Consider the following 25,356-nt stretch of genomic DNA (forward strand, 5'->3'; position numbering starts at 1 on the left):
CGAGTGGATCTGAGTGGAACCGAGATGAACCGCGTGGAACCTTTATTAGAGAAACTGCAATAACACAGTGAAAATATCCGTAATGAACTCAGTGGTGTTCATTACGGAGTGGAACCTTCCTTGCGCTGAGCCCCAGAATCAAGGACTGGCTCCCAAAGACTGTAGAACATGTCATCGTAAAATAGTCTATCCTCCTAGTTTGGCCTATCTCACCTTGCCTTACTTTCCTTACGTTATTTACCTTACCTAAGTAGAGGGAAAAAAAGGAGATATAAATGTTTTTTGAGGCGCTTCACTGCGGGACGGGGAGTGGATGACCGAGTGGATCTGAGTGGAACCGAAATGAACCGAGTGGAACCTTCCTTGCGCTGAGCCCCAGAATCAAGGACTGGCTCCCAAAGACTATAGAACATGTCAACTTCGTATCAGGACACCTCTCCTCCCGAAATTGACCCCTCTTTCGACCACCTCTTTGGATTTTTTTAGGAGCAGCGAGTAGTGGGCTATTTTTTTTTTTTTTGTTTCCTTTTTTTGTGCCCTTGAGCTGTCTCCTTTGTTGTAAAAAAAAAGTATGCTCCTAGTTTGGCCTATCTCACCTTACCTTACCTTTCCTTACGTTACTTACCTTACCTCTCCTTACCTTACGTTACTCTACCTTATGCTACCTTACTTTAACTTACCTCACATACCTTACCTTACTATACCTTATCTTACATTATTTTGTCATTTTACGTTACTTTGCCTTACGTTACCTTACCTTACCTTATATATCTTACGTTAGCTTATCTTACTGTGCCTTACGTTACCTTACCTTACCTTATATATCTTACGTTAGCTTATCTCACTTTGCCTTACGTTACGTTACCTTACCTTATATATCTTACGTTAGCTTATCTTACTTTGCCTTACGTTACCTTACCTTACCTTATATATCTTACGTTAGCTTATCTTACTGTGCCTTACGTTACCTTACCTTACCTTATATATCTTACGTTAGCTTATCTTACTGTGCCTTACGTTACCTTACCTTACCTTATATATCTTACGTTAGCTTATCTTACTGCGCCTTACGTTACCTTACCTTATATATCTTACGTTAGCTTATCTTACTGCGCCTAACTTTATGTCTTACTTAGGCTATGTTCTTTGGGCCCCGATAGTGCCGCTTCACAATGCTTGCTTCATTATTTCCCCTCGCTTCCATCTTTGCTCTCAACGCATCTCTCTCTCTCTCTCTGCCGCCCATACACAGTTCTTCCTCACGCCACCTCTTCCTATAACTACCTCGCCTCGCCTCCTGTCCTTTCTCTCGACACTTCTGCTTCATTCCTCTCGGCGCCTCCCACAGTACCGCCGCACGCTGCTTTCTTCTCCCTTGCTTCTCGCCTCGCCTCCCGTCCTTTATTTCGTCACATTTCTCTCACGCTGTCGCCGCCGCTCATACAGTACTTCCTCACGCTTCTTTCTCCCTTGCTTCGCCTTGCTTCCCTCCCTATCTCCCAACACAACTGCATCACTCCTCTCGGCGCCTCCTGCAGTACCTCCTCACGCTCCCTTACTTCGCCTCGTCTCCCGCCCTTTCTCTCTTCGCATCTGTCACGGCGCCGCTGCTGCTCACACAGTTATCATTATCATTATTATTATTATTGATATGCTACTACTACTACTACTACTACTACTACTACTACTACTACTACTACTACTACTACTACCACTACTAGATATTAATACTATTACCAGCGAGATAAATAGGGGGATAGTTAAATTTACATGGATTTACAAAGATATTCAGAGCACACAGACCCTTTGATCCAGACAGGTGACTCGACTAATTATTGGGAGGGCGAGTGAGTTAGTATGAAGGCGAGTTGGTATAAGGAAGAATTAGTATAAGGGGAATTAGTATTAGGATAAGTTAGGAAGAGGCAAGTATGGACGCATTTCTTAGTTATGTAAATATCTTAAGATGTTTACCTTTTTACAAGACGGGAGCGAGGAGACATATAATAATTTAATTACTAGATTTAAATCGCCCTTGTTAATCTCCATTATAAATTTAAAACCCATCAAGTGAGTCCCCACGCAGTCTATCTCTCGCCAAAGAATGCAAGTTAATTTTTTTAGTCTTATCGTCTATGGTAAGCTTCCAAAGTCATTGGAGAGAGAGAGAGAGAGAGAGAGAGAGAGAGAGAGAGAGAGAGAGAGAGAGAGAGAGAGAGAGAGAGAGAGAGAGAGAGAGAGAGAGAGAGAGAGAGAGAGAGAGAGAGAGAGAGAGAGAGAGAGAGAGAGAGAGAGAGAGAGAGAGAGAGAGAGAGAGAGAGAGAGAGAGAGAGAGAGAAGGTTTGAAATAATAAGAAATAAATATAAAGAGAGTTGGAGAGCAAGGAAGAAAGAGAGGGTGGAAGGGAAGTGAACTCGATTATACGATCTACTGACCCCTGACAGACCCCTGGCACTCTTTGGACATGGACTGATAACTCGATTATACGACCTACTGACCCCTGACAGACCCCTGGCACTTTTTGGACACGATGGACAACCCGATGACGACCCACGCGATAATGCCCCCTGACATTTCCTGACCACTCTCAGAACAATGCCTCCGGACAATATCTCGACGTTTCTCTAATGTTTCTCAACAACAAAAAGAAGAGTTCAAAACTCACGAATGGCTTTCTCACTTTCTTACTTTTCACACCAAACTACATACACGCTACACACTCACCATTTACTCAATAATCTCAAAATTTGCTACGAAATTAGTCAATGGGTATGCCTCGGAGGGGCTTATAATTATTGATTCCTGCATCGTTCTTATTTGTTAAGTATACTTAATGCTGTTACTCTTACTAAAATTATATCATTATCATTATTATTGTTGTTATGCTACTACTACTTCTACTACTACTACTACTACTACTACTACTACTACTACCACTAGATATTAATACTATTACCAGATAGATAAATAGAGTTAAATTTACATGGATATACATAGACATTCAGAGCACACAGACAGTACAGCAAGTTTGTAAGCCCCCAAACCAGACACCAAATACTACGAAAACTCCTTGTGTGGTGCTTGGTGTTGATGAAGAAGGTCAGCAATTTAAGATACCCATAGATACATTCAAGAAGAGATTAGATAAAGCCATGGATGGTGAGGTAAGGTGGGGTTGAGTATACAGGAGCTGCCTTGTATAGGCCAGCCGGCCTCTTGCAGACTCCTTACGTTCTTATGTTCTCCTCCTGCCTTGACTCGCCTCCCGCTCTTTCTCATGTCACTGCAACTACTTCATTTTACTCGTTGTCTCCTACTTTACTTCGTCTCACCTTACTTCCCTTTCTCCCGACCCATCATCACTGTGTTCCTCGCTCTTACAGTACCGCCGCCCACTACCTCTTCCCTTGTTCCTCGCTTCCAGTCCTTTCTCTCGAGTCTCAACCCTTCTGCTTCACGCCTCCCCCGCCTCCGCCGCCGCCGCCCTGCCAGCTGCACCTCCCCGTCAAATTTTCTCGTTTGATATTTTTGTCTCCCGTCAGTCAGGCCTTCAAGCGTCTGTCTGGGTCACGCTGTCTGGTGTTGATTTTTACCTCGATTTGTGTTTGTTTTTTATTATCTGATGCCGCTGCCAGTCTAGTCTAGTCGGTGAATTTTGCGAACTGATGTAGGAGTGTGTGTGTGTGTGTGTGTGTGTGTGTGTGTGTGTGTGTGTGTGTGTGTGTGTGTGTTGGCGTGTGTGTGTGTGTGTGTGTGTGTGTGTGTGTGTGTGTGTGTGTGTGTGTGTGTGTGTGTGTGTGTGTGATTGTTTGTTTGTGTGTGTGTGTGTGTGTGTGTGTGTGTGTGTGTGTTGTCTGAGCTATAGCGGGCAATAATTATTCTTATCTATATTTTTTACCGTAACACACACACACACACACACACACACACACACACACACACACACACACACACACACACACACACACACACACACACACACACACAATCACACACACACACACACACACAATCACACACACACACACACACACACACACACACACACACACACACACACACACACACACACACAATCACACACACACACACACACAATCACACACACACACACACACACACACACACACACACACACACACACACACACACATACACACCTTTCGTACCATTGCGCTCCTCTCTCTTTCCTTCTGTCTCGTAAAGGTAAAGAATAAGTAACCGAAGATCATATTAAAAGCCTGACGATAATAAGTCTTTGTATTACTGCTACTACTTCTTAACTAACTCCGGCTTGTTTAGGGCAATATAGAGTCAGTAACCTAAGATCATGATATGCACCTACTAAGTCTGCCATAGCTACTACTTCTTAAATAACGCCCAACTTAGATGTCTTGTTAATTCCATACGAAGTCCACTATTGCTACTACTGTACTTCAATAACTAGCTTGTTCAGGGTATAGAGTAAGTAACCTAAGCCCATATTATAAGTCCTACCAAGTCTACTATTGCTCTCACTACCTCTTGAATAACCCCAACCTTAGATGTCTTGTTAATTCCACACGAAGTCCACTATTGCTACTACCACTTCAATAACTAGCTTGTTCAGGGTATAAAGTAAGTAACCGAAGTTCATATTATAAGTCCTACCAAGTCTACTATTGCTCTCACTACCTCTTCATATCACCCGACTTAGATGTCTTGTTAATTCCATACGAAGCCCACTATTGCTACTTCTGTACTTCAATAACTAGCTTGTTCAGTGTATAGAGTAAGTAACCTAAGCCCATATTATAAGTCCTACCAAGTCTACTATTGCTCTCACTACCTCTTAATATCGCCCAACTTAAGTGTCTTGTTATTGAAGTCCACTGTTGCTGCTACTACTTCAATAGCTCTAGCTTGTTCAGGGTATAGAACCTGAGCCCAAATTATAAGTCCTACCAAGTCTACTATTGCTTCTACTACCTCCTAATAACACCCAAATTACCTCTTGTTATTTTCATGAGCTTAGTTTCCCAAGAATGCCCGGGATGTGTGTTAACGCCTCGCCCCCTGATTCGGTTACGGGAGGACTTGCTCAAATATGTCAATTATTCTTGAGCCTAACGTTGTTTCTTCAACTTTGGGGAATTAATAAACTTTCCACGGCGCCTGAATATTTAATGAGTTGTAGGTGCTCCTCCTCCTCCACCTCCTCCTCCTCCTCGTGTGCTGCCGGCAATACTAGAGGCGTTAGCGGGGCACGAGATACCATGACCACCACTACCACTACTACTACTACTACTACTAGTAGTACTTGCTACTACTACTACTACTACCATTACCACTACCACTATCACCACCACCACCTCCATCACGAGGACCTCTTCCCCAACCACCACCACCATCTGCCAGACACCCTTCATGTCTGATAAATGAAGCCACGAATTTTGGAGACATTGAAATGGAGGAGGAGGAGGAGGAGAAAGTGGACGTGGGCCTGATGGAGGTTATGTTGATGTTGGTAGTGGTGGAGGAGGAGTTGGATGTGGAAGAGGAGGAGGAGAAGAAGGATAAACTTCAACATTTAATCTGCATTCTCTTGAAAGGCGAAGGTGCGAGGAGACTTGATCGAAACTTATAAATGCATGAAGGGCTTTAATGAGGGGGATATTAATAAGGTTTGTATTAAGTGAGCTGAGTAGGACTTAAGTTATGTTAGACAATTTCAGATTCTAAAGACATAGGTGAGAATTGGTTGACGAACAGAGTGGTGGATAAATGGAACAGGCTCATGTTGTGAGTGCCAGTACTAAGAGTGGTGGATGAGTGGAACAGGCCTGGCAGTCATGTTGTGAGTGCCAATACTAAGAGTGGTGGATGAGTGGAACAGGCTTGGCAGTCATGTTGTGAGTGTCAATACTAAGAGTGGTGGATGAGTGGAACAGGCTTGGCAGTCATGTTGTGAGTGCCAATACTAAGAGTGGTGGATGAGTGGAACAGGCCTGGCAGTCATGTTGTGAGTGCCAATAAGATAGATAAATTCAAGAAGAGATAGACAGGTTAGGTGGGGTTAGGGTTACACGAGCTTTGCATAGGCCTACCGACCTCTTGCAGACTCCCATGTTTCTAAGTTCTTAAGTAGTGGTGGTGGTGGTGGTGGTTGGGAAGCAAGAGGAGGAGGAGGAAGGGATGGTGGGAATGGAGGTGATGGTAGCAGTGGAGAAAGAGGAGGAGGAAAAGGAAAACGAAAGGAAAAAGTTGAAACAAGAAGAAGAAACAGTAGAAGGAGAAGGAGGAAGAGGAGGAGGAGGAAAAGGACAACGAAAGGAAAAAGTAGAAACAAGAAGAAGAAGAATCAAGAAGGAGAAGGAGGAAGCGGAGGAGGAGCAGGCGAAGCACACGTCCTCACAGCTGACTAGACACGAGACGCTCCAATCGTTTCCGTTCGTGCATTGTTTCATCGTCAGCGCCAAGAGGTATGCTGATGACTCCCTCGCTTGTCGCTTGCACTCCGAGACACGTGTACAGGGAGTGAAGGAGGCTGCCTGTGCGTCGTTCCCCATGGTCTGATCACGTGCTGGACCCGCGATCGCTATCTACAACACGTATCTTCTTCCAATGGGTCGTTATTGTAGTTTTCTTCCTTGTTTTGAACCTGGAGATGCATTTTCAGTGTGTGTGTGTGTGTGTGTGTGTGTGTGTGAGAGAGAGAGAGAGAGAGAGAGAGAGAGAGAGAGAGAGAGAGAGAGAGAGAGAGAGAGAGAGAGAGAGAGAGAGAGATTGATTGATTGATTGTTTATTGTTGCAGGTAAACAACAAGGGAGAAGGGAGGAACATGCCATCCCAACCCCCAGGCAGGACAGTGTGATTAGAGAGAGAGAGAGAGAGAGAGAGAGAGAGAGAGTCCTGTGTTAGGGTTATGCATTGTTCCACGTCGCATGTTGTTTATAGCTGTTGTTGTCATTCATTGTCACGAGTGTTTTCCTGTTGTTAGTGTCACTGTTTTGGTCCTTTTGTTATTCTTGTTTTTCTTGTTCTTGTTCTTTATTTCCTGACAAGTTGTGGTAGAAGGTACAAGAACATGAACAGTAGTAGTGATATTATTTTTATTATTATTATTATTATTATTATTATTATTATTATTATTATTGTTTTTGTTATTATTATTATTTTTATTGTAGTAGTAATATTGGATGATGATGATTATAATGAGGGGGAGGAGGAGGAGGAGGAGGTTCTGTAGTACTCTTAGGAGGTATAGGAGGATGAGGAAGAGGAGGATGAGGTTTTGTAATACTCATAGAAGGCATAGGGGGATGAGGAAGAGGAGGACGAGGAGGAGGAGGATGATTAGGTTAATAGTAGTAGTAGTAGTAGTAGTAGCAGTAGTGGCAGTTGTATTACTTCAAACAGACAAACTAGATTATTGCGCTGGGCAGTCCGAGTCAGTCCTCAGTTGTTGCCGCGTCACGTCGAGCAAGCGGCTGTTATGCCTGACCACAATGACTCACAAGGGGGCCGCGGAGGGTGGTGGGCACTCGGCGAGGGTGGTGTGGGGGAGGAGGGAGGGGAGGGGAAGGGGAGGGAGGAGAGTGGGGGAAGAGGAGGAGTGGAGGGAAGGGAGTGAAGGGGAAGGGAAGGAGGTGAGAGGAGGATGTAGGGAGGGAAAGGGAAGGAAGTGTAGGGTAAGAGAAAGGGAAGGAGGGGAGTGGAGGAAGAAAAAGGAGGAAAGTGTGTAGGGGAGGAGGAGAATGGAAGGGAAGGAGAGAAGAGGGAGGGAGAGAAGGAAGCTGCATGGGAGGGAAGAAAAGTGTAGCGAAAATGGAGGAGAAAGGGAAGTGTATGGGAAGAGGAGGGAAGGAGAGGAGAGGAGGATGTAGGGGAGGGAAGTGGAAGGAAGATAAGGATGGAGGGAGAGGGAAGCATAGGGGAAGAGGAAGGGAGATAAGGATGGAGGGAGAGGGAAGGAGACGGAAGTAGAGGAGGAGGAGGAGGATAGAGGGGCAGGGGGGGACGTCTCAAGGCTTTGGTAATGACGCTTCATTCTCATACATTCAAGGCGTGCGTGGGTGGCGGGGCGGGCTATTTTCTTCGTGACCATTCCCCCTTCCCCCACCCCACCCCCCTGTATCTCCTCTCCTCTCCCTGCCCACTGCCCTCTTTCTGCCCGGCGCCCTGATGTAGCCTCTCCTCGCCTTGCTTGTCTTTATTAGTTTCTTTCTCTCCATAGCTGTGAAGGACGACGAGTAGGTGGATTAGTTAGGGAGGTTGAGTAACAATTGGTTTACTTATCATCAATTTCTTTCTCTAGCAAAGGGTAAAGGAAGATATGATGGTGGTTTAGGCAGGAAGGGAGAGCAGTAGTGTGTTGTTCTGTGGGTTGGAATGTTAATTGTTTTGATATACGAGCTGTTTAGTGATGCCCTGAAGTCTGTATATGTCTTTACCGGTCACATGAGAAGCTGAGATGTTTTGTTCAGGAGGTGAGAAGTTGGGTTGGTTGAGGGTGGTAGGATGGAGGTACAGTGAGAGTAGACTCAGTAGAGGGAGGAAAGGGGTAATGTAGGATGTAGTGGAGGTGTGTTCAGAGTAAAGGGAGGAGAGGAAAGTGTGTAGGGGAAGAGGGGAGGGAAGGGGAGGGGCAGAGGGAGGGAAAAGTGCATGAGAAGAGATCTGGCAGGGGGATAATGTGATAGATAGGATGGGGTGTGGCCGGGGTCTAGGTAGGGAAGGGATGCTCTCTGTCTGGCCGCAGCGCTGACCTTTACCGCCGCAGGCACCCGGTTAGCAATTGGCCAAGCCGGAGTTGCCTCACGTCGCTTGCAACACCCCGCCAGGCAGCCATGCACGCGCCGGCCGGCCATGCATACCGACCCGCCCTCTGCGTTTCCTCCGACTCTGCTGATCTCCACCTGTAATTACGGGCTTAACTCATGGTTCACCTGCTCCGCGCTGCGTCACGTGTCGCTTGTGCTTGTCGCGCGGCCTAACATGCGGTGCCGTGCCTCTTGTGAATAGCGGGCGACTCCTTTCCCAGTCATGGTGCATGAGGAGTGTTTACACTTCCCGGCCCACGGCGCAGATGTGGCCGCTCCCTCGCCGCCCCCTCCCTTTCCTCCCGCCTCCTCCACCCCCTTCGGTCTGGCGGCGGCTCCAGTCAGCGCCTCATGCTGCCTCACGCACCCCTGCACTGGCCGGGGCGCCTGCTCTCAAGGCGGCACCAAGGGGTCAAAGACCCATATATTCGGGGCTTACACAATACACACCCACATTGGATAAGTCTTCCGAAGAGGTTGTGTCAGTTTTTCCATGGGTAGTTTTATGAGCCGAGTGACAAGATGGGAAAGAGGGGAGGAGGAGGTGGGACAAATGGTATAGCTAAGGCCTGTATTCTCAACCATTTCGGGAGCTTGCACACACGCATATTTGACCAGGCTTTCATAAGAGTTTGGGGCATTTGTAGGAATAGTTTTATGATCCTTTGTGTAGCTCGACCCTTCTTATGTACTATGAACCTAAAAAAGCACTCATGAGAACCCGACTGATCTCCTTTTCGGCCTTTGTAAGTAGTTGACGTGAGATTGGAAAGCGTCCCCAAGGAGTGTTCGCGTAGATATCACAAGTTACGACGCGCTCTCTTTATTTTTTCCTTCATTCATCCCAATACTTAGCCTTAATTATAGCACCAGCGTGGCCCAGCACTGTTAATGTGGCAACAACTCCCCCAAGTTTGCACAGCGTTATGTACTTACTCGCGTCTTTTCGGGTCAGGGCGGCGCCGATGTTCAGTTTTTGCGGCAGTGTTAATTTGGAAGAATCTTTTGAATCTGGCTAAACTCTTGACATTTTGGTGGGCTTACTCTGAGTTCTCTCTCTCTCTCTCTCTCTCTCTCTCTCTCTCTCTCTCTCTCTGACTGCCTGTTCTTGTTGCCTCGTGCCTGTTCTGCATCGATCACGAGAGGCGGGTTACTACTGCTGCCCCAGACTTATTATTAAACCCTCAGGTGGTGTTGCTGGCGTAGAGAACACCTGAGAATTACGACGCTCCTACACTATGTTACATTTCCCAGTGACCGTTCCTCTTCTGCGTCAATCTTCTGTCTTCCTCTTCCTCGTTCCTTATTAATCTGAGTGTGTGTTTCTGGCGTAGAGGAAGACTTGATGCCTGATATTTACCACGTTCCTACACACACTTTCGTTGTTTGTGTTCCTCTTCTGCGTCCTTATTCTGTAGTTCTTCCTCGCCCCTTTTGATAATCTGATATTTGTCTGTGTTTCTTTCTCCCATCCTTGTTCTCTCGTCCTCTTCCTCGTCCCCTTCTAATCTGATATCATGGCGCTGCTTGTACTGTGTGTGTGTGTGGGTGTGGGTGTGGGTGTGGGCGTGGGCGTGTGTGTCGGGCCAGTGACAGTCAACGCGATTTCGGGCTGATGGCAAAACAGCAGCCGGTCGGCGTCGGTGGCAGGTGGCGGCGGCGGTGACACGTTGCAGTGACAGCCGCGGCGGGTTATGCAAGGGGCTAATGGCGCGGCGGGAGCGTGGCGGCGTGTTGGCTGCCGGCGGGGTTGTGGACATGACAGGTGATGCTGATCGACTGGCTGGAGCAGGTGCATGGGGGGCAGGAAGGTGTGGTTTTACATAGTTTATAAACAAATCAACTGGTACATTACGGAAGCCAAACTAAAGATGCAAAACAAAAAAAAAAAATATAGCTGTCCTAGAATAGCTTTGTCTTACCCCGAAGTAAACCCAAACATCACTTAACTAATCATACATGAAAACAGGGAAATACAGGCAACAGAAAGCTTACTGGCTCATTACGAGGCTGCCCACTCCGGTAATTTAATCTGCTCGATAGTCACCTCGTGCCTGAGAGCAGATGGAAGCGCTTCGGTATTCAGTTCACTCCTGCCTGAAGAACCTCACACGCAAGATTTCCAATACGATTTTTTTTAGGTAGGGTCTCTTGAGGGGTTTCTTAGACGACCTCAGCCCGTTAGTTGCGCAGGCGAAATTTATTTATAGTGGCTGCCGTGATGTATGACTCTTGCTTGGCCCTCTTGACCGAAGTCGCTGAAGTTAGGGTTGGTTGAAGGTCTGGGCAGCATGTGGGTAATCTTCAGCCACTCGGCGATGGCTGAAAATTGTCAGCTTGTTTGGTGGGGCTCTAAACCAGGTCCCCGGGTTCTCCACGCCCGCACGCTGACCACTCGGCCACCGCCTCCCCACGCACTGAACGCTTTACACTGAACAGGCCATCTGTTAAAAAAAAACAAAAAAACGCTCTCTTAAATGCAAGTCTTTGTACTACTGAAGGGGGGGGGGGGGTGCCGACTGTGTGGACGAGGACTCACTGTTGTGCTACTCTCTCGTCGCCTGAGTCTCCCGCGCCTCCCAGTCTGATACATCCACGAGTGTGCCCCAGCCCAAGGTCACTGAGGCCGCCGCGGTGCATGACCACACGCCATCCACCAGGCGAGACGGATGGTGTCGTGCGAATAAGTTCAAGTCGTATTACCCAGACGAGGCTCACTATACGTTCGTTCCCTCAGCGTCTCGGCGGGGCGGCCAGGCTTAGGTAACGTGAGGTGTCGGGCCGTGATGCATGATAGCCTCGGCAGACGGTTAAATCCCGCCTCGACGAACCTTCCTTCTGGCACGAGGCAACAGGTAGGAAGAAATATAAAGTGGCGGTCTCAGTTATTTTGCAAGAGGCCGGGTTGTGGTGGGATGATTCAGTGTGAAGGAAGTCTAAAAAAAAAACTAAAAAAAACATGATCTCGTGCTCGGTGACCGTTCCCACCCACTTCCAGCTCACCCGCCACCCTCGGACTCGTGTCGTGTTGTCTTTCACAGCGAGAGTAATAAAGTGTCAGTTTCAGTCATTTTGCAAGAGGCCGGGGTCGTGGTAGGATGATTCATTGTGAAGGAAGTCTCGCAAAACAAAAAAAAAAAAAAACGATCTCACGGTGAGTCTCCACTTCCAGCTCACCCGCCACCCTTGGACTCATGTCGTTGTTGTCCTGCACAGCGAGAGTAATAAAGTGTCAGTCTCGGCCATTTAGCAGAAGTCGTGGTAAGATGATTCAGACGGAAGGAAATTGCAGAAAAAAAAACATGATCTCACGGTGACATTCTCCACTTCCTGCTCGCCCGCCACCCTCAGGACTGTCTCGTTGTTGTCTTCCTTTGCGGCCGCGCAGCGCACCAACAGTGACGCCACACACTGCACCCATGACACCACCCGCTTGTCATATTTGCCACTCCCATCAAACATTCCGCTGGTCTCGAAGTTGCTCTGCTTTGGGGTTTTGAGAAGATAGGAAGGACAACTTCATAACCTAACGTGCAGCATTCCCTTACCTAGAGACACCTGGCAGCCATGACGGCAGCAATTTATCTCATCTTTGCCACTCCTGTAGAACATTTCACTGACCTAGAAGTTGCTCTGGCTTGGTGTTTTGAGGAAGGTTGTGTAGGGGAGAGGACAGTAGATGAACAAAGGGATAGACTGAGCGGTAACTGATATAGAAACACCCATGGGAAGGAAGGCCGTTCAGTAGATGCTGTGATGACATGAAGATATTTACGGAAATTTGCGTCGAAACTGTAAACTAGAGAGAAAAGATGTGAAGGAATGGAAACACCTGAGAGAGAGAGAGAGAGAGAGAGAGAGAGAGAGAGAGAGAGAGAGAGTCATGCTTACATTCTGCAGTGACGCAAGCTGATGATGATGATGATGATGATGATCGTGAGGGGGAAAGCCTTTGAAATGAAGAGAAAACCTACGAGTGTGTAAATAAATGAAGAAAAAACGCATGATATTGTGATTAAAACACTTTCATCAACACTCACAAAGGAAAACAAATTAAAAGTGAACAAACAGACGGTAACTGCATGGGCCGAGTCTTCATGTTCGTTCAGTAAGTAATTTGAGAGAGTCGCTTTGCCGAGGTTATGCATTTTTCAGCGGGCAGGGTTCAGGCGTGTTTTCTAGTTCGTTTTTAAATACCAGCGAATGTTTTATGCTTTTTTTACCTTTTTATTCCAAACTTTGATCATAAACTTTTTTGTTTGCTGCCGCTTCCCAAAACTGTTTCCATTACTTTTCCGCAAAACTCATCATTTCTGTAATTTAATTCTTCTGTGCTGTATATTTTCATTTGCAACAACGCGTGCCAAAGTTGATCCACAAGAGAGGCAGTGAGTGGCCGGGCACCGACTACTACAGGCCATATTCTTAAACATTTGACGTCCAAGCACACACATTTGACAAGCCTTTCATAGGAGTTGTGGGAGGCATTTCCATGAGTACTTTTATGCCCCTGGTGGTGGTATTACAAGGCGTGTTGCTACGGCATCGCTCAACCACCATAACTCGCGTCTCCCAGCTTTAGTAAGTTAGTTAGCTGGTCATAATGTTGCTTTGCTTTCGCCTACGAGTCTAGATATGAGGCTGACAGTTCATCTACCTGTCTTGTTCAAGAGGCTAAGTGCTGGTAATATCTCGCTTCTTTAAAGGAAAACTCGCATCTTGTACGCCAACAGTGACAGTTTCCTTCCCTAGTTGTACGTGCCACTCACTCAGAAAATAGAGGAAAAAAAGAGGAAAATATGTCGTAGAATTGTCCGGTTTTCGTTTCCTTGTGTACGAATTTTCTGTGTCATTCATTTACCCTGTTGAAGGGGCTTCGTGCAGTTCATTAGTCTCTAACTCCAACGCTGACAGTTCATCTATCTATCGTGTTCAAAGGGCTTCGTGCAGTTATATCTCGCTTCACTAAGGAAAACTCTCGTATCTTGAACTCTTAGCGGTGACACATTATCTCTCTATCTCGTTTCGTTAAGGAAAACTCTCGTATCTTGAACTCTTAGCGGTGACACATTATCTCTCTATCTCGTTTCGTTAAGGAAAACTCTCGTATCTTGAACTCTTAGCGGTGACACATTATCTCTCTATCTCGGTTCGTTAAGGAAAACTCTCGTATCTTGAACTCTTAGCGGTGACACATTATCTCTCTATCTCGGTTCGTTAAGGAAAACTCTCGTATCTTGAACTCTTAGCGGTGACACATTATCTCTATCTCGGTTCGTTAAGGAAAACTCTCGTATCTTGAACTCTTAGCGGTGACACATTATCTCTCTATCTCGGTTCGTTAAGGAAAACTCTCGTATCTTGAACTCTTAGCGGTGACACATTATCTCTCTATCTCGTTTCGTTAAGGAAAACTCTCGTATCTTGAACTCTTAGCGGTGACACATTATCTCTCTATCTCGTTTCGTTAAGGAAAACTCGCATCCTTCGTAAACCGCTGCGGATTGTAAAGTCTCCCGCCACTCCTGCCTCCGCCGTCCCGGTGAGGTCTGCACTTGACGTTGTCTTAATGATCTCGGCTTGGCTTTTAATTCCCAGCAATATCCGGTGATGCCCGATGATGGATCTCAGGGCCAGATCTTTGCTTTCGTCTGTCTGTCTGTCTGTCTGTGAGAGGCACCGAGCAAAATAGAGAGAGGAAAAAAACAACGAAATGTAGAAAGACACGAAAGGAAAAAGGGAAGAAAAAGTGAGCCGGTGAGGGGGCGACGCTCGAGAAAAATGTCCCCGGGAAGGGTCGGGGCGCACCTTTTTGGCGGCGCACACTGCCGCGGATATCAGGACAAAAAACCCAATTTTTATTTTCCTGCTGGGAGGCAAAGGACACGCTTTTTTCTCTTCTTTTAGATTGAGAAATGAAAACACAAAAACGCAGCCACTTACATTTATGAACTAAGAGATAAGAGTCACAGTGGGGGCGAAAGGCAAAAAAAGACTCAGGTGGGAGGCAAAGAACATACATTTTTTTTTGTTCTTTCCGACTGCAGATTGAAAAGAGGTAAAATAATAGGCAAGATGGCCTGCCACTTACATCCATAAGTAAGAGAGTCTTCACAGTTCTCCTACTTCTTGAACCGTCCTTTTCCTTCCGTCCATAACCAGGCACGTAGCCTCAGACAGCCTCAAATACCCAAAGGTCCAAACTCATAACGAATCACGCGCCTCTTCATCCCTAAACAAGTGAAATTTCCCGGTAAGAATACCCAAGTCCACCTTCCCAATGCGCCGCGGGACAGACGGATCCCTAATGCTACAGGATCACGCAAGCAAAAGTTCCAATCGTTACTGCTCAGCTCGTGACCCCAACTTCTGGTATCATTTATTTTAGTGGCCGTCCAAGGTGCGTGACTAATAGCACTTTCTTCGCTCAGCTTACAGTGTTGGTCGCTTGAGAATTCCTACACAGAAAACTCATCACACACACACACACACACACACACACACACACAGGAACGGAAACACACACATAGATCTACACATATAATATTTTTGTTGTATTTTAAAAGTCTACGCCGCCCATTAGTTCATATCTGAGAGAGAGAGAGAGAGAGAGAGAGAGAGAGATATCCCTTCAAGCAACAAATGGAAGGGCTGGCTGGCTTTCTGGCTGACTGGCTTAGTAACTGGTCCGTCCCCTTCCCTTCCTATCGTCCCTCGTCTATTGCTAGTCCGTGATCCAGCCAGCCAGACAAACAGACAGACAGACAGACAGACAGACAGACAGACACACCTTCCGACCCCCGCCCACCCTCCCGCCATTATCGTCAGGTCACTAGCCATCACGTCGGAGTTTGTCTTATCTCTCCCCCTTCACTGACGTGCCATCCTCAGGTCCACGTCCCTTTCACGCCGCCCTCGCGCGTCGACGAGCGTGAAATGAGAGATACCGTGGCGGAGAACATCTGTCACTCTGTCGTCTATCGCCACACGAACACCACGAGGAAGGGAAGGGAACACAGCAGACTCATAACACCGGAAAGACGTACTCGTTCCCCGTAAAATGAAAGATGCCGAGACGAACATCTGCACGTACTTATTCTCCGTGTAATAAAGGAGGGAAATCTGTCATCTCTCACAACACAAGGGAACCCAGCGGACGCCTAACACTAGACACACGGAGTACTTATTCTCCCGTGTCTGTTCAGTGAAATTAAATCACGCGAGCACGACCCTAAAGCGGCGAGCTGTTCCACGCCGCCAAGCAGGAGTCCGGCGAGGAGGAGGAGGAGGAGGAGGAGGGTTGCTGAGAGGGTAGGAAGATGTGTAAGCGAAGGGAGGGAGGAAGGGATGGTGAGAGAAGGAACTGGAGTAATGAAGGAACGAAGGCAAGAGACGAGGAGGAAATTACTGATGATGTTAAAATGTAAGGGTATATTAAAAGATTCTCTCTCTCTCTCTCTCTCTCTCTCTCTCTCTCTCTCTCTCTGTTCACACCTTTTATCTTATATATATATGCGATAAGAGAAGTTTCGCTATATCTATTTTACGTAGTCTAAGTAACTCTGTTTTAATAATATAATTGAATAGGTTTGCTTTTTCTTTTTTGTTTGTTTGTTTCTTGAAAGTCGAGTAACAGAGACAAGCGGCAGAACGAGAGGCTGAATGAAGCAGGGAAGGGGCGAGGGCTGAGGGAGGGAGGAAGGGGAGAGGGAGAGGTTTTGTCCTAAGGGGGTCACTTTGTAAACATTCTCCTCTGCTGCTCTGCTCGGCTCCCTCGAGATGCGCGCCGCTCGTCCACCTCACGCGGCTCTCTAACAAGATTATCTTTTGTTTTTACTCCCCCGGGGACTTTTTTTCAACCTTTTGTCAGGGCGTGTTGGCGCGTGTGTGCTGCGGCCTGGCTGGGGGAAAGGGGTCGGGAGGCGAGCGAGGGCGTAAGGGCTGACCTTATTAGTGTTTGGGTTCGGAAGGGAATGAGACTTCGGTCGGTATTCTCAGGCGCTTCCTTCTCTTACATCATCTATTTCCAAAGGCCAAATAGGAGATCAGTCGGGTTCTAATGCGTGTTGGTTGTCTCAAATGATTTACACGAGTATCGATTGAATTACACGAGTCTTGGGACCTCGGTGGCACAGGACAACGGAGGGCTGGAAAGTCGACCTCGGTGGCACAGGACATGAGGAGGCTGGGAGGAGGAAGGACAGTCAGGTTTTGAGACCTCGGTGGCACAGGACAACGGAGGGCTGGAAAGAGGACCTCGGTGGGACAGGACATCAGGGGGCTGGGAGGGGGAATGACAGTCGAGTTTCACCATGAAGAGAACGTGTGAGGCGATAGTCTCTTGAGGAGCCAATAGAGCGGCTGTAAGACACGGCGTGAAGATGTACTTGAGAACGTTTTACGGCGCGACCCGACCAGACTTTGTGGTGTGTGTGTGTGTGTGTGTGTGTGTGTGTGTGTGTGTGTGTGAACCGCGAGGGTCGTGGAGTGTGTGTGTGTGTGTGTGTGTGTGTGTGTGTGTGAGAGAGAGAGAGAGAGAGAGAGAGAGAGAGAGAGAGAGAGAGAGAGAGAGAGAGAGAGAGAGAGAGAGAGAGAGAGAGAGAGAGAGAGAGAGAGAAAACACGTACTTGAATAGCCTCGCTGGACTTTATTAATACGAGACTCAACCTGCACGACGTCCACATGTGCGTGTATCCTGAGAACAACACACAGTTAGGCTCGGCGGTAACCAGGGTGATCAGCGCCGCGTGTCTGAAGGAGCGCTGTGAGGGGCGCTTCTCTCTGTCTCTCCGGGCAGTGCGACTAACTAAGGCTCTTCCTGAATATGAGCTTCGGCAGGAGGAGGAGATGGTCCTTGAAGGGGCTGGCTCGGAGGGCGGGAATGGCAAGACTAGGTAAAGTTCTCTCCGTATATGAGCTTCGGGAAGAGGAGAGGGACTTTCTATTCTATGGTCTGGGAGGTAGGTTGGCGAAAAGGGGGATGAGTTAAAAGGTTTAGTTAAAAGGTTAGTTAAAGATTAATTTAAAGGAAGTTAAAGGGGGAAATGGACCCACTAGAGCTGGGAGGCTGGCGGCGAGGGGCAGGTGCTGCCGTGGCGTCGTTACTAATGTAGGGAGGTGAACGGAGTCCCTGGTCTTGTTAGTCGGGGATTTCTCTGGGGCGTCGCGGGCCGGGAGGAACAGCGATCGTTGGGGCCTAAGCTGCAGCCTCCCGTCCATTTTGTCCAGTGGTTTGTGTGTGTGTGTGTGTGTATGTGTGTGTGTGTGTGTGTGTGTGTGTGTGTGTGTGTGTGTGGAGGTTCATTCCTGCGTCTCGTCCTGCCGGCGCCTGTCTTGTGGCCTCGCTTATCGTGGCTAAGACTTATCATGTATCAATTAACTTTCTTTTACCAACAACAACAACAACAATAACAAGAATTATATTACTACTAATGTTACATGTTACTGTACGTCTGTTTGGGTCATCTCAAGCCTGTCTGTGGCGAGATCATTTGTGACACGGCCAGAAATGATTTTTACACACGGCCAGGAGTTCAGAACCCCGGGCCAGAAACACCTCGTGCCCGGGGCCAGACACTCCTGTTCTATGGAGGACAGCCTCTGCCTCCAAGCACCGGCCCTCACGCGAGCAGCAGAGTGCCGGCCATACCTACCAGAGCCTCGGTGCCAGGCCGCCCTTCTGCACAGCGACATTCTCCTTCCCGCCTCAAAAACAGATTGTTATGGTGAAATTTAATTAAGCTACATATTGCCAGGCGTGGGACGATAAACTCATGCGACACTGTATTGTGTTTGAACTATATTTGAGGCAGACCCGGCCGTCGAAAACTGAATGAACGCAACAACACAACCTTCACGTCCAGACACAGTGTAACACAGACACTCGGTGTTCCAGCGTGTACAATTACAAGTGCAAACACATAATTGTTCCTGCCCTGACTACTATTGCTGATAGTAATGAGGACAATAATAACTATAATAAGTATCATGATAAGGCTGTTAATAAGTATCTTAATAGTTTAAAATAATGATGATAATAATAAGTATAGTAACAGTAATATGTTAATGATAAAGTAATCATTATCCTTGTTATTATTATTTTTCTTGTTAATTGTTTTCTTAGTATTATAAGTATCAGCAGCAGCAGGCGCAGCTGCTGCAGCAGTGATGTGATGAAAATGTTCTTAACGGTGTTGTGTTCTGTGTGTTGCAGGTACCGTGCCATCACTCCTCCACTAAGGGCGGCGGCGGCGCGGCTGTTGTCTCGTCAACACGACACAAGGCAAGTTGTGGCGTCCTCCGGGGCGTCCCCGCGGAGGCGCCTCGCGGCCTCATGAATACAAATGAGCACATCATCACTACGCGGCGCCAATACCGAACACGAATATAAACACAACAAGGGTCCATTTATTTGCATTTTTAGCGCCTTTCCGCTCCGTGGTGCGGCGGGACGCTAACGAGCAGTGAAGGAGGTGCTTAGCAGGGAAGCCAGTACTGCGGACGCGGCCGTTATCCCCTCGTGAGCGTCTCAGTCACTGCTAAGTGGCTCCATATTCGCGCCACTATTAACATAACCGGCTCTTGGCGCGCCCTTCACGCTTATCGCCTCATCATCATGTAACGCGGGGATTACCAGGATTAGCACGCACAAAGAACCCGCCTTGATACAGCGGTGTTGACGGGGACATGTCTCGCCCCGACGCATTCTTCAATAGCGTGCTGATGAAGGCGAGGGGGAAGGAGGACGCGTATTCCCTATCTCTACTGGCATGTGGCGCCGACGCTTGAACAGGCCAGGTTAGGTTAGGTAAGGTTAGGTAAAGTGTGCTAGGTAAGGTTAGGTTAGGTTAGGTAAAGTTAGGGTGAGGTAAGGTTAGATAAGGATTGCTAAGGTTAAGAATATTATGTCAGGTTAGGTAAAGGATAGGTGAGGTTAGGTAAGGCTAGATAGGTTAATTAGGGTTAGGTAAGGACTGGTTAGGTAAAGATTTTTTTTTTACGTCTGGCCTATTGCGCCGGTAGGCTTCTTCCCGGTGGATCCTGATGGTTAGGTTAGGTAAGGAAAGGTGAGGATTGGTAATGCTAGATTTGGTTATGTTATATTAGGTTAGGTGAGGTTAGAAAAAAAATATTCATGGTAACTTTTTTTTTTACAACAAAGGCGACAGTTCAAGGGCATAAAAAAGAAAACAATAATGAAAAAAAAAGCCCGCTACTTACTGCTCCCAAAAAAGAGTGCAGAGGAGTGGCCGAAAGAGAGGTTTGAGTGGGGGATTTACAAGGAGAGTATTTTCCAGAACACCTCGTGGTTAGTTTCTAAGCTACAGCCTTACTCGGGGACCACATACCCATAGAGAGATAGATAACATGCAGCCGGGACTCAGCGACAGTGGGGCGGAGGGGAGGTGTTAGTGAGTACGATTGGCCAGCGAAATTCTGCCGTGCCAAGCGTTGGAGTCCCGTGCTCGACGATGCCTTGGAGTGATCAGACGCGTCGTAATCTGATTGGTCTGGCGCGTCATTGATGGTCGTGGGCTTCAGCTTGTCCCCGACGCTGCCATGATTCTGTAGAGAGAGAGGAAGGAAGAGGAGGAGGAGAAGGAGAGGAAAGGAAAGGAGGAAAAGAAAGGAAAGAAAAGGAATGAATAGGATAGGAAACAAAGCTAAAGGAAACGAAGCAAGAGGGAGAGAGAAGGAGAGGGAGAAAGAGTGAGAGTGAGATGAGACATAAGAGACGAGGGCGTTGAAACTATATAACACTTCCCAACTAAAGTCCATAAGGGAAGTTAGCCAACACCAACACGTCCGGTCGCCCATCTCCAGCATTCTTTGTGTCCGCCCCCTCGCGCCGCTGCCTGTATTACCTAAGCGTGTAATTGTTTGAGCTGTAGCGTCCCGAGACTCAAGAAGGGACGGCCGGCTCTAATCTTACGCTGGGGAGATGCAAATTACGCTCAGTGTTTCGGGGGCTGTGATGAGAGCACGGGTCGAGGAGGCGGGTGGGGGAGGAGGGAGGGAGGTGGAGGCACAGAAGGAAGAGAGAAAAGGAAGCATGAAGCAGACAGGAAGGGAAGGGAGAGTGGAGAGGGAGGAAAGACAGAAGGGATGGGAAAGTACAGAGGAAAGGAAATGAAGACCAGAGAGGGAAGGAAGCATGACTCAGATGGGAATAGAAGGGATGGAAGGGAAGGGAGAGAGAGAAGGAGCCACGATTCACACAAGAAGGGAGGGAAGGGAAGGGAAGGGAGAGAGAGAGAGAGGGAGAAGGAGGGAGATGGAAGGAAGCATGACTTAGACAGCAAGGGAAGGGAAGGGAGAACAGAGAGTGAAGGGAAGGGAGGGCAGAGAGCAGAGAGGGAAGGAAGCATGGCCCAGACAGGAAGGAAAGGGAAGGGAAGGGAAGGGAAGGGAGGGGAAGGGAAGGGAAGGGAAGGGTAGTGAGGTCGATGTGCGGTGAGGTACACTGAAGACTGTTGCTCCAGGTCACTTGTTTCAGGCTGCTGCTGGTGCGAATGAACTCCCCTGCGTGGCGTCGTAGGGTGGCAGACGCTCCCCCCGGCGTATGCCCTTAGTGATGGACTGAATGTACTGCACTGTAATTTGTGGGTACGAAGCGGCTCTGAAACTAAATTAACGTTATTTTTTTTCGGCGTCTTCATTTCGTTTTTTCTGCACACTTTTTTTTTTTTTTTGTCATTTTCAGTTTTTCGGCGCCCGCAATTATATTTTTCGGCATTTTCATTTCAGTTTTCCAGCGGCGTCATTTCTCATTTGTTTTGGTATCATTTTTAGTTTTTCTGCATTTTAATTTAAGTTTTTTCGGTATTATTGTTTGATTTTCTCGGCATTTTCATTTCAGTTTTGCGGCATTTTCATTTACGTTTTTCGGCGTCCTCAATTCAGTCTTCTGTAATTCATGTCTATTTACAACGCCTTACCTCTATCGTCTATTTTTATAATGAAATAGGTTAGCATATTCCATTAAATTTAACGCTCTTCCTCAATCTACTTTATCACATAGAAGTACGGTGTTGCATTGATTCTCGTATACACCTTTGTTTGTCCCTTGCCTTGACTCATATAGCGTAAAAAAAACCACGTCATTAGCATCAGTTCACGTCAAAAGGGTTCGCGTACACCAGTGGCTTAGACGCGATCCTTGTATATCCTTCCTCAATGGCGTTCTTGGTTTTTCCCGCACGGCGTTGGCGGTAACTTATCATATTACTATTGTGTCGGGAGGGAACCCTTTGGCGGTGCTGAGCTGCTTGTGTTTCGTCTCAGCTTAATTCAATTGCTCTTGGTGACGGAAAGAATGCGAGGGAGGGAGAGACGAGGGGAAGGAGCGACAGGGTGAGGGGTTGTGTGGAGAAACAGTAACAGGAGAAGAGATCGAGGTCGTGAAGTTGGTGGGAAAGAGACGAAAAGAGAAGTAGTAGAAGGGGAAGAAATCAAGGTCGTAAAATGGGAAGAAAAGGACGAAGGTTTGGCTTTGGTGAGAGAAGAGTGAGAAGGGAAGGCAATTGAAGAAAAGCTACTTATTCAAAAAGGTAAATACAAGGCTTGGGTGAGGCAGAGAGAAGGTGAAGAGAGGGATAGTGAGGAGCGCCGTCAGATACAAGTGATGGACAGAATCGGAAGAGAAAAGAAAAAGCAATTAACAGAAGACGAAGTGTTCAAAAGGAAGAACTTGAAGCTTGGTAGAGGGGCAGAGTAGGAGGCAGCAGTGTCATAGGAGAGTGCAGGAAGAGAAAGGAAGTTAGAGAGAAGAGTAAGAAAAGTGAATAGAAGACAGTTAAAGAAAACCTTCAAATTCAAACAGTAAAGTGATACTAGAGGGAAAGGTTGACAGACATAGAGAGAAGGCAATAGTGTCATAGGAAAGTGTATAGAAAGAGAGAGGAAGTTAGAGAAGAGAGTAAGAAAAGTGAATAGAAAACAGTTAACGAAAACCTACAAACTCAAACAGTAAAGCAAGACTATAGAGGGAAAGGTTGACAGACATAGAGGAGGCAGCAGTGTGATAGGAGAGTGTAGAAAGAGAAAGAAAGTTAGAGAAAAGAGTAAGATGGGAAAAGGGAAAGCAGTTGACGAGAAGCTACGTATTGATAAAGGAAAATTCAAAGCTAATGGGAGGTAGACAGAGAGGTAGAGGCAACAGTGTCATAGAAGAGTGCAGGAAGAGAAAGAAAGTTAGAGAAAATATTAAGATGAGAAAAAGGAGAGCAAATGACGAGAAGCTACGTATTGATAAAGGAAAATTCAAAGCTTGTGGAAGGTAGACAGAGAGGTAGAGGCAACAGTGTCATAGGAGAGTGCAGGAAGCGGGTGGGAGAGGGAGGGTCTTCGTGGGATGGATGGATAATGGCTTCCTCCATAATCCCTTCAGCCATGAGCTCCTCTGTGGCCGTGTGACTTATAAGGTGGAATCCCGTCCCCTTGCAGTAGGATTAGGGACGCCAGCCTCAGATGTCTTCCTTTGTGTCTGTCATCCGACCTTCATTGTGTACTTTATCCTGTTAGTCTGCTTTTTCAATCATCTCTTCACCAACTTTTTTCCTCTCTCTCTTTCCTCTTTTTGAGACTTATTTTTGGAGTCTGTTTATCTACCTTTCTTTCCTTCCTTCCTTCCCTCCTTCCTTCCTTCCTTTAGTCCTTCCTTCCTTCATTCCATACTTCCTGACTTCCTTCCTTCCTTTCTTCCTTCTTTCCTTCCTATTATCCTTCCTTCAATTTGTACTTCATATTTCTTTTCTTTTTTTTTTCAATTGTCTGCAAGCCATTTTTTTGTCTACTTTATCCTGTTAGTCTTCTTTTTCAGTCATCTCTACACCAACATTTTCCTCTCTCTCTCTTTCCTCATTTGAGACTTATTTTTGGATTCTGTTTATCAATCTTTCCTTCCTTCCTTCCTTCCTATTATCCTTCCTTCAACTTGTACTTCATATTTCTTCTTTCAATCATCTCTAAGCCATATTTTTTTTTGTCTTTTCGTTAGTTTTTCCTTTCCTTTCCTGTCATCGTTTTGTACACTCTTCTTTTTTTTTTATAATCTTCTCTGCGCCTATTTCGTTTCCTTCTTCAATGAGTTTTTTTTCTTCCTTTCGCTCTTTCTATCTCTGTCTATCTATCTATCCTTCCCTCCTTCCTTCCTTCCTTCCTTTCTTCTTATCATCCTTTCTTCTGTTTGTACTTTATCCTGTTATTCTGTTATTCTTCTTTTTCAGTCATCTCCAAGCCAATTTTTCTCCTCACTTCAATGTAACTTTCTCGTCCACCTCTTTCTGTGGGTCGTATTTTAAAACATTTCGTCGCCCAAGTTCACATATTTGCCAAGGCTTTCACAGGAGTTTTGGCCATTTCCAGGAGTAGCTTTATGACCCTGGTTGTAGTGTGACCTTTCCTCTGTACCATGAACATAAAGAAACACACTTTACAACCCGACTGACCCCCTCTTTGACCTTTAGAAATAGTGTATGTGAGAACGTCTAATAATACCGACCTACGTTTCTTTCTTCCTTCAGTCCAATGTTCCTCTCTTCATTACCTACTTAATCCTCCTAGTCCTCCTCTTATCTTCCTCCTCCTCCTCCTCTTCGCCAATCACCGTTCCTCTTCCCCCGTCCTCCCGGTCTCTCATTTCTTCCTCCGCGGTGCGTTACGTGACTCATACTGAATTATCCCCCTCACTCCGGCTTTTTCCCGCCTTTTTTCTGCACCCTCTTCGCTATAATCCCTTTTTTGTTTAATTATACGCTTTTTACATCCTTCGTACTCCGTCCCTTCGTCCCTTACTTTCTTTTTTTTCTCTTTTTTTTTTTTTTTTTTTTAAGGTAAAGACGTATTACCTAATGGATTTTTTTTTTTCGTTTTTCTTTTCTTTTCCGTTCCTTCCTCCTCTCTGTCTCTGTTTTCACTTCTCCTTGTTCCGTCTTCCTCCTGCTCCTGTTCTTATTCCTTTTGTTCTTGTTCTTGTTCTTTTCTTTTCCGTTCCTTCCTCCTCTCTGTCTCTGTTTTCACTTCTCCTTGTTCCGTCTTCCTCCTGCTCCTGTTCTTATTCCTTTTGTTCTTGTTCTTTTCTTTCGGGTTATTCTTTATCTTCCTCCTCTCTGTCTCTCTGTTTTCACTTCTCCTTGTTCCTTCTTCCTTCTGTTCTTGTACTTATTCCTTTTGTTTTCGTTCTTTTCTTTTCGGCTCTTTATCTTCCTCCTCTCTGTGTCTCTGTTTTCACTTCTCCTTGTTCCTTGTTCTTCTGCTCCTGTTCTTATTCCTTTTGTTCTTGTTCTCTTTCGGGTTCTTCTTTATCTTCCTCCTCCTTATTTCATCTTCATAATTTCGTTCTCGTCACTCGTTCCTCTTCTCGTCTCTTAATTTATCTTCTTCCTTGTTGTTGTATTGTTCTTTTCTTGTTCTATTTCTTCTTCTTCCTTATTTTCCATTATTATTTCTTTCTCTTCACTCTGCTTTTCTTGTTTTCTTAACTTTCTTAACCTTTTCTGTCCTTTTTTTTTGTTCTTTTCCTCTGCTGTTATCTCTGTTATCTCTCTCTCTCTC

This window comes from Eriocheir sinensis, chromosome 20 (genome assembly GCF_024679095.1).
Source record: "Eriocheir sinensis breed Jianghai 21 chromosome 20, ASM2467909v1, whole genome shotgun sequence".
In the NCBI taxonomy this organism is placed as follows: domain Eukaryota; kingdom Metazoa; phylum Arthropoda; class Malacostraca; order Decapoda; family Varunidae; genus Eriocheir; species Eriocheir sinensis.